We start from the raw sequence: 13,800 nt of genomic DNA on the forward strand, positions 1-13,800 counted from the left end.
CATCCACTGAATGCATCCGATGAAGTGAGCTGTAGCTCACGAAAGCTTATGCTCAAATAAATTTGTTAGTCTCTAAGGTGCCACAAGTCCTCCTTTTCTTTTTGCGGATACAGACTAACACGGCTGCTACTCTGAAACCTCTAATTTCAGAGTAGCAGCCTTGTTAGTCTGTATCCATAAAAAGAAAAGGAGGACTTGTGGCACCTTAGAGACCAACAAATTTATTAGAGCATAAGCTTTCGTGAGCTACAGCTCACTTCATCGGATGCATTCAGTGGATGCATCTGATGAAGTGAGCTGTAGCTCACGAAAGCTTATGCTCTAATAAATTTGTTAGCCTCTAAGGTGCCACAAGTACTGTTCTTTTTAAAATTGTCTAAGACAGAGAAAAGGGTTTTTTTCACCTTTTTGTACTTTTGCTGATTCCCACATTGTGAACATGAAGGCTGTTTGCAGCATTTGTATCACCGTGGTCTCTCAACTTCCTCCATTGAATTGCCCTCTTTTCCCTTTGGCAGCTCACCCTTCGTTAAGGTGAATCCCATGGTCCTTTTTATCAACTCCTAGGTCATGGCAATGTGTCCCCCTCCAACAGGAATATCCATCAGCTCCAGGTTGGGAAAACAGGGGTGACCTCAACTAGCTACACTGAGGTTAAATCTACCTGGGCTTTGTCCCCATTACGATTTTCCATGGAGTGAGCTAGCTAGCGTTAGCTATTCTGATGTAAAACACAACTATTGCAATAAAAATATAGTCCACATACAGTCACTGGGCTAATCCACTATGTTTCTTGGTGACTTGACATAACCTCCATCACTTTTCCTAGTCTAAACAAACTTGCAGCATCACATTTATACTCTTCTTTCTAGGGAAAAGTGATTGTTAGTTACCCAGTTCCCTGACTGCGGACAGATTGTCTCATTCTCAGGTCTTCTCACATTGCACTGGGTTCTGCTGAGGAGCAGTTATTCGTGTACCATTTTTTTTCATGTAAATATATTTAAATGTAATAAAGAGCAGAAGGAGGGGGAAAAGTGTTTTTTCAGCCGCTGGGACACCTGAAGATGATGGGGATTCCCACCTTCCTCGTCACCCCAGCAGTGTTGCCTTCTTGCTGAGCTACTTGGGGTTTATCTTCTCCACGTTCTACACCTCCCCAAGTGTCATGTGATGCAGCGTTCTCAGCTCTCTGTGCTTGGGAAGCACACTTTGATTTCTTTGGTCTTAAAATATACTAATTTAGGGCTGGAGATGAAAGTGTCACAGATCTGGGAGGGGAATTTGAATGGATCCCAAATGCAATGTGAGCGTTTGGAGTATAAATCCATTTCTGTCTATTGGCAAAGCCTCGGCTAGGTTTTCTTCCTACTGATCTGGGATTGTTTGCAGATGGGAAGCCGGCTCAATAGCAGCTGCTGAAGCCACTGGCCTCCCTCAGCCCTTGCTGCCAGCAGAATCTGCTCCTTGCTGAAAATGGGGCTGTGAAAAGGGGCAAATCAGAAGGGAGGGTTGGGCAGAATTTGTGTAGGGGAGGCAAGCTTACTATGCAGGTGTGTCAAACAGGTGGAGGCCTGGGAGACGGGGGGCAAAGTCAGGGCCAGGGAGTAGGAGCTGGTGTTAAGAAAAGGGAAGACGCATGGCCAGATCATGGCAAAAGGGATACCCAAGATAGGGAGGGGTACAGGGAACAACAGTTACCTCATAATTGGGGGAGCCTTCCAAAGTGTTTTCAAATCTAGACTGTAGAGGCTGAGGGGCTTTACTGAGCCACACAGGATGGTCCATCTCCACACCCCCACTCCAGGGCTGTGTTCTCAAGCCACAGTGCATCCCTAGGCCCGGACAAGGCAGCTGATCCCCATCTGAAGTGACGTACGGAGCTGCAGAAGGAGACTGGAAGCAGTGACATTTTTTTTTACATTCGCTCTTTAAAAATTGATAATTTTCATACATGTTTTTGGAGTTTAAACTTGGGAGTGCTCGTAACGGCAAAGTAGCAAACCGTGCAGGGGAGCAATTCATTAATTGCTACAATGTCTATATAACCGTAGCCCTCGCAGCCCCAGTCACACAGACTGTGTCCCTGTTGTTCTAAGTGCGGTACAAACGCCGAACAGCCCTAGGCTTGAAGAGCTGACAAGCCAGCCAGGCCGGGCAGAGGAAGGGTAGACCGTACCAGCAGAGCAAACAACGTGAGGGCAGCAACTGGCATGTTAATGTCCCTGTTTTTTCTTTTTGCTGGGTTGAATTACAATGTGACCAGCTAAAGGCGAGGGACAGGGACATTGAACGGATGGGATGAGGGGGGAAGGGGTGTGGAGAACAGGGTAAGACACGTGACGGGGAGGTGAAGAGATTGGGAGGGAGTTGAAAGAGGTAGAAGGACTGAGGGCTCAAACAAGCCCTCAGCACAGGGCAGAGGAAGCCCAGTCAAAAAAGGGTCTGAATCACCAGAAATCTCTTATTTTGCTGCTTCTGCTCCGACTGGCTGGTTCCTCTCTTCAGAGTGTCCCCTATGAGCCCTCCCAGGAGAGAACAAGGGGACTTCAGAGAGCTGGAGTGTTACCCTGGAATTTGATATTCCTGTGTGTTACCCCAGAATTTGACCAAACTGCAGTCAGCAATTTTGTATGATTAGCCACTCCCAGCTCAAAAAAAACATGACATAGCTAGGAAAATCTTAGGCCCTGAGAGGCAAGGCCAAGTAACTGCATGTTTTCTGTTTTGCTATCAGAATGAGAGGACAGGATAAGAAGTGACTATTGTAAGAATAGCAGGAATGTTTGGACGACCGAACTTGGTCTTGAGCACCTCTGACACCATCAAGATGTAAGTTTAGTTATGAATAAAAATGTTTTGATGATAAGAGATAATGAGTAGTTTTGCTGAAAGCAGGAGAATTGGTGACCCATTAGGGGTCACTAGAGGTTATGTGCATTATTTGAAGTTAGCTAATAAAGATTAGGTGAAAGAACAGTCCGAGGAAGCTTTCTTTGGGCAAGGATCTGACAGCTAAGTTCCGCGGCAGCTATATTGAAGGTGGGCCCCCCCAGAAACCTGGATGCTGATCCCGCAAAACCATTTCTTAACTTTAGATACATATAAATGTTTTGAGATAATTGAATCATAGAAGATTAGGGTTGGAAGAGACCACAGGAAGTCATCTAGTCCAACCCTCTGCTCAAAGCAGGACCGACCCCACCTAAATCATCCCAGCCAGGGCTTTGTCAAGCTGCGCCTTAAAATCCTCTAAGGATAGAGATTCCACCACCTCTCTAGGTAACCCATTCCAGTGCTTCACCACCCTCCTTGTGAAATAGTTTTTCCTAATGTCCAACCTAGACCTCCCCCACTGCAACTTTAGACCATTGCTCCTTGTTCTGTCATCTGCCACCACTGAGAACAGCCGAGCTCCAGCCTCTTTGGAACCCACCTTCAGGTAGCTGAAGGCTGCTATCAAATCCCCCCTCACTCTTCTCTTCTGCAGGTTAAATAACCCCAGTTCCCTCAGCTTCTCCTTGTAAGTCATGTGCCCCAGCCCCCTAATAATTTTTGTTGCCCTCCACTGGACTTTCTCCAATTTGTCCACATCCCTTCTGTAGTGGAGGGCCCAAAACTGGACACAATACTCCATGTGTGGCCTCACCAGTGCTGAATAGAGGGGAATAATCATTTTCCTTGGTCTGCTGGCAATGCTCCTACTAATGCAGCCCAATGTGCCATTAGTCTTTTTGGCAACAAAGGCACACTGCTGACTCATATCCAGCTACTTGTCCACTGTAATCCCAAGGTCCTTTTCTGCAGAACTGCCGCTTAGCCAGTCGGTCCCCAGCCTGTAGCAGTGCCTGGGATTCTTCCTTCCTAAGTGCAGGACTCTGCACTTGTCCTTGTTGAACCTCATCAGATTTTTTTTTGGCCCAGTCCTCCGATTTGCCTAGGTCACTCTGGACCCTATCCCTACCCTCCAGTATATCTACCTCTCCCCACATCTTAGAGTCCTCTGCAAACTTGCTGAGGGTGCAATTCATCCCATCATCCAGATCATTAATAAAGATGGTGAACAAAACTGGCCCCAGGTCAGACTCCGCTTGATACCAGTTGCCAACTAGACATGGAGCCGTTGATCACTACCCGTTGAGCCCGACGATTTAGCCAGCTTTCTATCCACCTTATAGTCCATTCATCCAATCCATACTTCTTTAACTTCCTGGCAAGAATACTGTGGGAGACTGTATCAAAAGGAAAAGGAGGACTTATGGCACCTTAGAGACTAACCAATTTATTTGAGCATAAGCTTTCGTGAGCTACAGCTCACTTCATCGCATGCAATCAGTGGAAAATACAGTGAGGAGATTTATATACAAGCAGAACATGAAAAAAATGGGTGTTATCATACACACTGTAAGGAGAGTGATCACTTAAGATGAGCTATTACCAGCAGGAGAGCGGGGGGGGGGGGGGAGAAAACCTTTCATACTGATAATCGATGCTGCTGGAGATGGGGGGGAAGCTGCAGAGGTGCATGTGGATCAGACAGAGACTTCTCTCAGAGGAGAGTCAATTGATAGAGATTCTCTAGGTTTTAGTCAGGAGGAGAGGATGGAAGAGGACAAAGTATGGGCCAGATCAGATGAGAAACATTCACATAAAGAATCTGACACATCAGAAAAGGGCAGACAGATAAACCATGACAAGTTTTTAAAGTGCTTGTACACAAATGCTAGAAGTCTAAATAATAAGATGGGTGAACTAGAGTGCCTCGTGTTAAAGGAGGATATTGATATAATAGGCATCGCAGAAACCTGGTGGAGTGAGGACAATCAATGGGACACAATCATTCCGGAGTACAAAATCTATCGGAAGGACAGAACAGGTCATGCGGGGAGGGGGAGGAGGGGAGTGGCATTATATGTGAAAGAAAATATAGAATCAAATGAAATAAAAATCTTAAATGAATCCACATGTTCCATAGAATCTCTATGGATAGTAATTCCATGCTCTAATAAGAATATGACAGTAGGGATCTATTACTGACCACCTGACCAGGACAGTGATAGTGATGATGAAATGCTAAGGGAGATTAGAGAGGCTATCAACATAAAAGACTCAATAATAGTGGGGGATTTCAATTATCTCCATATTGACTGGGTACATGTCACCTCAGGACGAAATGCAGAGACAAAATTTCTCCATACTTTAAATGACTGCTTCTTGGAGCAGCTGGTACAGAAACCCACAAGGGGAGAGGCAACTCTCGATCTAGTCCTGAGTGGAGCGCAGGATCTGGTCCAAGAAGTAACTATAACAGGACCACTTGGAAATAGTGACCATAATATAATAACATTTAATATTCCTGCGGTGGGAAGGACACCTCAACAGCCCAACACTGTGGCATTTAATTTCAGAAAGGGGAACTATGCAGAAATGAGGAGGTTAGTTAAACAGAAATTAAAAGGTACAGTGACTAGAGTGAAATCCCTGCAAGCTGCATGGACACTTTTCAAAGACACCCTTATAGAGGCTCAACTTAAATGTATACCCCAAATTAAAAAACACAGTAAAAGAACTAAAAATGTAACAGCCACGTAAAAGAAGCAGTGAGAGATAAAAAGGCATCTTTTAAGAAGTGGAGGTCAAATCCTAGTGAGGTAAATAGAAAGGAGCATAAACACTGCCAAATTAAATGTAAAAATATAATAAGAAAAGCCAAAAAGGAGTTTGAAGAACAGCTAGCCAAAAACTCAAAAGGTAATAACAAAATGTTTTTTAAGTACATCAGTAGCAGGAAGCCTGCTAAACAACCAGTGGGGCCCCTGGACGATCGAGATACAAAAGGAGCACTTAAAGACGATAAAGTCATCGCAGAGAAACTAAATGAATTCTTTCCTTCAGTCTTCATGACTGAGGATGTTAGGGAGATTCCCAAACCTAAGCTGTATTTTGTAGGTGACAAATCTGAGGAATTGTCACAGATTGACGTGTCAGTAGAGGAGGTTTTGGAATTAATTGAGAAACTTAACAGTAACCAGTCACTGGGACCAGATGGCATTCACCCAAGAGTCCTGAAAGAACTCAAATGTGAAATTGCAGAACTGTGAACTATGGTTTGTAACCTGTCCTTTAAATCAGCTACTGTACCCAGTGACTGGAAGATAGCTAATGTAATGCCAATATTTAAGAAGGGCTAGAGAGGTGATCCCGGCAATTACAGACCGGTCAGTCTAACGTCAGTACCGGGCAAATTAGTTGAAACAATAGTAAAGAATAAAATTGTCAGACACATAGAAGAACATAAATTGTTGCGCAAAAGTCAACATGGCTTCTGTAAAGGGAGATCATGTCTTACTAATTTATTAAAGTTCTTTGAGGGGGTCAACAAATATGTGGACAAGGGGGATCCAGTGGACATAGTGTACTTAGATTTCCCGAAAGCCTTTGACAAGGCTCTTAGGTAACCAAAGGCTCTTACGTAAATTAAGTTGTCATGGGATAAGAGGGAAGATCCTTTCATGGATTGAGAATTGATTAAAAGACAGGGAACAAAGGGTAAGAATAAATGGTAAATTTTCAGAATGGAGAGGGGTACATAGTGGTGTTCCCCAAGGCTCAGTCCTAGGAGCAATCCTATTCAACTTATGCATAAATGATCTGGTGAAAGGGGTAAACAGGGAGGTGGCAAAGTTTGCAGATGATACTAAACTGCTCAAGATAGTTCAGACCAAAGCAGACTGTGAAGAACTTCAAAAAGATCTCACAAAACTCAGTGATTGGGCAACAAAATGGCAAATGAAATTTAATGTGGATAAATGTAAAGTAATGCACATTGGAAAAAATAACCCCAACTGTACATACAATATGATGGGGGCTAATTTAGCTACAACTAATCAGGAGAAAGATCTTGGAGTCATGGTGGATAGTCAAAAAAGCAAAGGGGATGTTAGGAATCATTAAAAAAGGGATAGAGAATAAGATGGAGAATATCTTATGGCCCTTATAAAAATCTATGGTGCTCCCACATCTTGAATACTGCATACAGATATGGTCCCCTCATCTCAAAAAAGATATATTGGCATTAGAAAAGGTTCAGAAAAGGGCAACTAAAATGATTAGGGGTTTGGAACGGGTCCCATATGAGAAGAGATTAAAGAGTCTAGGACTTGTCAGCTTGGAAAAGAGGAAACTAAGGGGGGATATGATAGAGGTATATAAAATCATGAGTGGTGGGAAGAAAGTGAATAAAGAAAAGTTATTTACTTGTTCCCATAATATAAGAACTAGGGGCCACCAAATGAAATTAATGGGAGCTGGTTTAAAACAAATAAAAGGAAGTTCTTCTTCACTCAATGCACAGTCAACCTGTGGAACTCCTTGCCTGAGGAGGTTATGAAGGCTAGGACTATAACAGGGTTTAAAAGAGAACTGGATAAATTCATGGAGGCTAAGTCCATTAATGGCTATTAGCCAGGATGGGTAAGGAATGGTGCCCCTAGCCTCTGTTTGTCAGAGGGTGGAGATGGATGGCAGGAGAGAGATCACTAGATCATTACCTGTTAGGTTCACTCCCTCTGGGACACCTGGCATTGGCCACTGTCAGTAGACAGGATACTGGGCTGGATGGACCTTTGATCTGACCCAGTTTGGCCTTTCTTATGTTCTTACTGTGCTGCCCAGTGCAGCAGTTTGGGGGCTGACTTTGTCTGTGAAGACTGAGGCAAAAAAAGCATTTGAGTACTTCAACTTTTTCCACAGCTTTTTGGCCCTATAACAACTATGTGGGTGAACCCAGACAATCACTACACCCTTGAATGAACTCATGCAAAAAAGTGATAAAAGACAAAAAACCCCTATCACCTGTGGGTGAACAACGCACATCAGAGAGCGCTCACTCTCCTTCAGTCTGCATAGCAAAGGAAAACCCACAGGTGACCCATGCCAGCTGACTTGGGCTCAGGGGGTTCATGCTGCAGGCATAGGTGCAGAAAAGAAATTAGTGGGTGCTTATCACTCACTGGCAGCCAGCTCCCCCAACCCCACCCCCCCACCCCACCAGTGGCTCTGCCGATCAACTCCTCCCGCTCCCTTCCAGCGCCTCCCACCTGCCACAATCAGCTGTTCCCCAGCTGAGAGCAGGGGAAAAGCTGCTCCATCTTGCTCCGTCCTGCAAGCCGAAACGTGCCAGGGAGGATGTGGGGGGTGCAGTATGGGAATGACAAAGCCTCCTTCTCCTCCCCCTCAGGACGAGCAGAGAAAGCCTTGCAGGACAGCTCAGTGCTCACAGAAATGGCAGGGGGGATTGGCATGCGACCCTCCTCCCCCATGCCTTGCCTCTGTTTGGGGGGGCTATGCCCCTCCCTGCACCCCAAACTACATCTATACTAAGAGTACTGTGGTTTCTGACAGCAACAACCTTGCTAAATCTCCTGTTTTGGACCTTGGTACAACTGCAATAGGGCCATCAGAACCTCTACCTGAGTATCCAAAAACTGGTTTTGGTCAGCAGAGTCATTCATTTACATCAGAGTATTGCAAGACATTTTCATTTTTAGAATACAGTAAGCAGGCAGATGCAGTTTTCTACTTTCCTTGCAGACAGTTTTCCAGTGGTTTGAAAGACCCTGCATACACTGGAGTAAGGGATGGGAAAATATAAGAAAAAAGCTTCAGAAAAGTACGATCTGCCATACACAAGCTGTGTTCTGAACGGTGGCATTTTTTTCAAAGAGTCAGAAGAAGCGGTCTCTCAAGTTACACAATTGTCAAATTTTCAAAAGACGGTGTTACATGAAAACAGAGAGTAGGCTGCAAAAATCACCGACATACTGCTTTACCTGGCTAAACAAGAAATTGCATTGTGATGAGAGAGAATCAGCAAACCATGAAAACTTTCTGGAATTATGCAATTTGTTTTCAAAGTCTGATGAAACATTTGCCAAAAAAAATAAAGAGGGGTTCTTTCAGTCTCATCAGCCATGGGACTCACAACGAGCTTTTACAAATTGCTACTGAGATTGTGAAAAGCACAATCGTTCCGAAAACACAGGAGAATGGGTTAGTTACTGTTCTTGTTGCCAAAAGCATGTAGTTTTAAACAGGGAGAAATGACAGGCTGTGTGAGATACACAGAAAAACTGGAAATAAAGGAACAATTTCTAGGATCTGTTGATTGCTCTAAGCAAGAGGATGCTAATGCCATCTATTGCAACGTTAAGCAGTTCTTACAAGATTCGGGGATTGCAGACTTGCCAGTCGTAGCACAGTGTTACGATGGTCCTGCTGTTATGGCAGGTCATGTAAGTGGTGTACGACAAAAAATCCTGCAAGATCAACCCACTGCTATATATACACACCACATGGCTCATAAATCAACTGTGGCTTTAGTTGAGGCTTGCAAAGTAAACAGCAGCAGGATATTCTTACACTCTAGTGGGCTTGTTTACCTTCTTTTCACAGCGTGGCACGCACCATGCTTACTTGGAGGCCCAGAAGACCCTTGGAGTGAAACTGGGATTGTGTACTTTAAGTAACACAAGATGGGCATGCAGATGGAAAAATGTATCTGCTGTAAAAAACTACATGAGAGCACTTCTTAGCCGTTTGTTGGGACTGTCAGTGCCTCCCTGCCGAAGATTTATTGAAGCATCAGGTTTGTAGAAGAATGCGCAGAAAATAGATTTTTGTGAGCTTAGTCCTTTTTTAGCACGCTCTTAGTATGAGTCACGCAGTACACAAAGCCCTGCAACCACAAGACATGACACTTTCCCAGGCCTGCAGTGTACGTCAGAGAACTGTCAACGCATTAGTATGCAAACCAGCACTAAGTGGGATGATGTTTGGGAGGAAGCCCAGAAGTTCTGTGAGCTGCATGGTGTCCCTGTCAGCCCGATGTAGATGAAAAGTATGGTTATAAACGACCCATGAAAAAACCAGCCTTCCTTGACTGTTCAGTTGTTACAAGCACACTCAGACAATGAGACTACCAGCCAAACGAAAAGGAGAGCTGTCAAGGTTCCTTCCCCACTCTGAACTCTAGGGTACAGATGTGGGGACGTGCATGAAAACCTCCTAAGCTTACTTTTACCAGCTTAGGTTAAAACTTCCCCAAGGTACAAACTATTTTACCCTTTGCCATTGGACTTCCACTGCCACCACCAAACTTTATCTGGGTTCCTGAGAAAACGTCGTTTGGAAACATCTTTCCCCCCAAAATCATCCCAACCCTTGCACCACACTTCCTGCGGAAGTTTGGTAAAAATCCTCACCAATTTGCATAGGTGACCACAGACCCAAGCCCTTGGATCTTAGAACAATGAAAAAGCATTCAGTTTCCTTACAAGAAGACTTTTAATAGAAGTAAAAAAGAAGCACCTCTGTAAAATCAGGATGGTAAATACCTTACAGGGTAATTAGATTCAAAACATAGAGAATCCCTCTAGGCAAAACCTTAAGTTACAAAAAAGACATACAGACAGGAATATTTATTCTATTCAGCACAGCTATTTTCTCAGCCATTTAAAGAAATCATAATCTAACACATACCTAGCTAGATTACTTACTAAGTTCTAAGACTCCATTCCTGTTCTGTCCCCGGCAAAAGCATCACCCAGACAGGCACAGACCCTTTGTTTTTCTCCCTCCTCCCAGCTTTTGAATCTTGTCTCCTCATTGGTCATTTTGGTCAGGTGCCAGCGAGGTTACCTTTAGCTTCTTAACCCTTTACAGGTGAAAGGATTTTTCCTCTGGCCAGGATGGATTTTAAAGGTAATTACCCTTCCCTTTATATTTATGACAAGAGCGCTAAAGAAAAATGGGGCCGACAGCTGTATTTTCCTGTGTTGGACACACTGTTAGGTGAACGTAATCGCAGGTTTTTGTCCCAATCCATGGAAATAGCTGAAAGCACAGATGCAGGGCTAACATGTGATCCAGATGTGGCATTGCTGGGCTGCTCTGTCAATATGCAAGGGCCCTTTCAATCCACACTCCACACTCGCTCGCGCAGAACTGCAGTTGGTTCAGGATGGGTTTGCCAGAGATCACACTGGAGAGCCTGCAGGCAACTGCTTCAACAACATTTTATCCACATTTTACAAAACGGTTGAAATTGGCCCTGACCTGCTGGCACAGCTGGATGTGAGACGTTGTTTCCTGCCATGCGCTGGGGATGATCCACAATGGGTCAAGAGAGACTGTCAGCTTTGTGTTTACTGCATACAGAGAGTGACCTTACCAGCGACGTTAACCCTGAGCAGATCATTGACGCTTATGGTGCCAAGTCCAGGTGCCGGAGTTTACTTCGCTGATGTTTAAGGTAAGATGGTAGCTGGTTTTATTTTTATTATTGTGAGTAGCAATACGTTATTTGCACTGGGCTGCTTTATAAAATACAATGGATGCTGCTGATTGGACAAATATAATGTCACCGTGTATCTGCGTCTGAATGTTTCCATATGAAGCAATACAGGCAATGACTGTAAACTGGTTGGTGTAAGCTTGTGGAGAAATGTGCTGTACTGTAGGAAAGTTAACAGATATTTTAACCCTACCGGGGTGTTTAAAAGTAGACTTACATGTTAATAGTGCTGCTAAACCATGTTGCCTGACAGAGGTTAACATGTAGTATAGTTGAGTGATTTGGGGACCTTTTGTACTGTACATTATTATACAATTCTTAAAACGACACAGGCTCTCAGCATTTATTTTGCCCGTAATTCTGATTTATAGCCTCACAAGAAACAGTAGTAGCGAGTGTGTGGTTGTGTGTATCTTCCTCCCGTCCTTGCTACACGCCACAGTGCTTCTGCCGTTGTTCTCCCTGACCTATGATCTGGTGATTTCCTCCTCTCTCATGCCACCACCACCTTCTCACTCTTCACTGATCAGTTATTGCTAAGCAAATTGTTGTTCTTCCTCTTATTTTAGAGCCAGTGTGTGATGGCATTTTGTGGAATCCTGTTGGTCAAACAACACGTTTTGCTTACATTCACACCTTTTCTATTGGCTGGTGCTTCTGTGCGACAGAGGATGATCAGAGCTGCAGTGACTGTAGCAGGATAAAACTCCAGGGAGGAGAGGGGGGTGGGGGTGGGGGCTGCATTAGATATCTCTGGTTTTTGCTTGTCTGTTCTCCAGTGCTGGGGGATTTGTCTTTTCCGCTGCTTTCAATTATTTGAAGGCACATTTTCAATGGCATCTGGGAAAATGGAGCCTCAGAGAAAGGGAGAATGTGTGTGGAAGGGCTAGGAGAATAAACACATAGAAGAAGAAGTAAGAGATTTATTTCCAAATAGGGACTTGTCACTTGCTGTTGCAGTGATTGCTAGAATGTAGCATCACATACCTGGCTGTCAGTAGGAAATCAATTTTAATGAGTTTTAATGAGAAACTTTGCTTATTCTAGCATCCCCGAGTTCATTTTCTCCTTCTTTGGACTTTGTGCCACTTCATTGTCTACGGCATTTGTCTGCCTCTGCACTTTTGCTTGATGTCTGGGTCCTAGACCTGCCCCAGCTGTGGGACGGCTCCTGCTGCTGTGCTGCTGTTGGAGCAACTCAGCGAAGGGCTGCCAGAACAGGGGGGGCTGGGGGCCAGGGTCCCATCATTTTTAAAAGAGGGAGGGCTTATGGAAAGCTTGTCTTGCTCACCAACAGTTGTCCAATGCAAGACATTAGCTCATCCACCTTACAGAGTCACATAGAACTCACCCATTCCTGCTCTGTGCAGTGGGTGCGATGTTCCCTCCCTTCCAAGCTGCTGCACTCAGTGTGTGGCAGGCACTCAAGACAAGCAGTGCACGTTTATTACTTGGTTCCCCACTTCATCAGTGGAAAGTGGATCTACCCCAGCCTTTGTGAACCTGAGCAGGTTTACCACACACGTCAGGCAACCTCACTGGTAAAGTTAAACAGTAAAATAAGTGTATTGACTACAAAAGAGAGATTTTAAGTGATTATAAATAACAGGCAAAAAGTCAGAGTTAGTTACCAAAATAAAATAAAATATAAGCACGCAGTCTAAACTCTCAGCCCTACTAGACTGGACAACATCTACATTAAGCAGTTTTTCTCACCCCACTGCATATTGCAGTTCATAGTCCACAGGTTTCACCCTTGAAGCCTGGGCCTGTCTCCTCTGTTGGAGTCTTCAGTCTTCTGAGCATCCTTGTTGCTTGCAGCATAGGTGGGGGCAGGAGAAAGGCCAGGCATGGGGCCCTTGTGTTCTCTTTTATACCCTTAGTCCCATGTGCTTGAACAACATGAGTCCAGGCATGTCTGGTGGGCTTTGCTGAGTCACCAGGCAAGGTTGAGCAATTCCCTTGGTGTGGCCTTGTGTAAGTGAGTCATTGCATTGTAGCTCCCTTGCTGGATGATGGTTTGTTTGACACCCGCCCAGGCGTTGGTTAGCTCCCTGGTTACTGTCTTTTGGGGAGCTAGTATGTAGGCGCTTCCCAAACACACAGTTTATTTTAGTGACTCATACAACACAATTCTCATAACTTCATGCGCATTAATAATATATTTAAATGGAACAGTGGGTTTCAGCAGATCATAACTTTCCCCACGATACCTCACATGGCCTGCTTTATACGCATGAATATGGAGCTACAGGGCACTCCCCTGGGATGTGGAGTGTCCCATTGACAAAGGGTGAAAGTGTGGTTACCATCATTTACATGTTATACCAATAAAATACAAACCAGCAGGATCTTATTAAATGGGATATGGCAAAATGGCACATTTATTGTGAATACAGAAAGACTCATAGTAAGCAGTTAGTTATAGCTATAACATTCCATTCAAT

The sequence above is a fragment of the Lepidochelys olivacea genome (assembly GCF_965140295.1).
Source record: "Lepidochelys olivacea isolate rLepOli2 genome assembly, chromosome: 23".
Classification (NCBI taxonomy): Eukaryota; Metazoa; Chordata; order Testudines; family Cheloniidae; genus Lepidochelys; species Lepidochelys olivacea.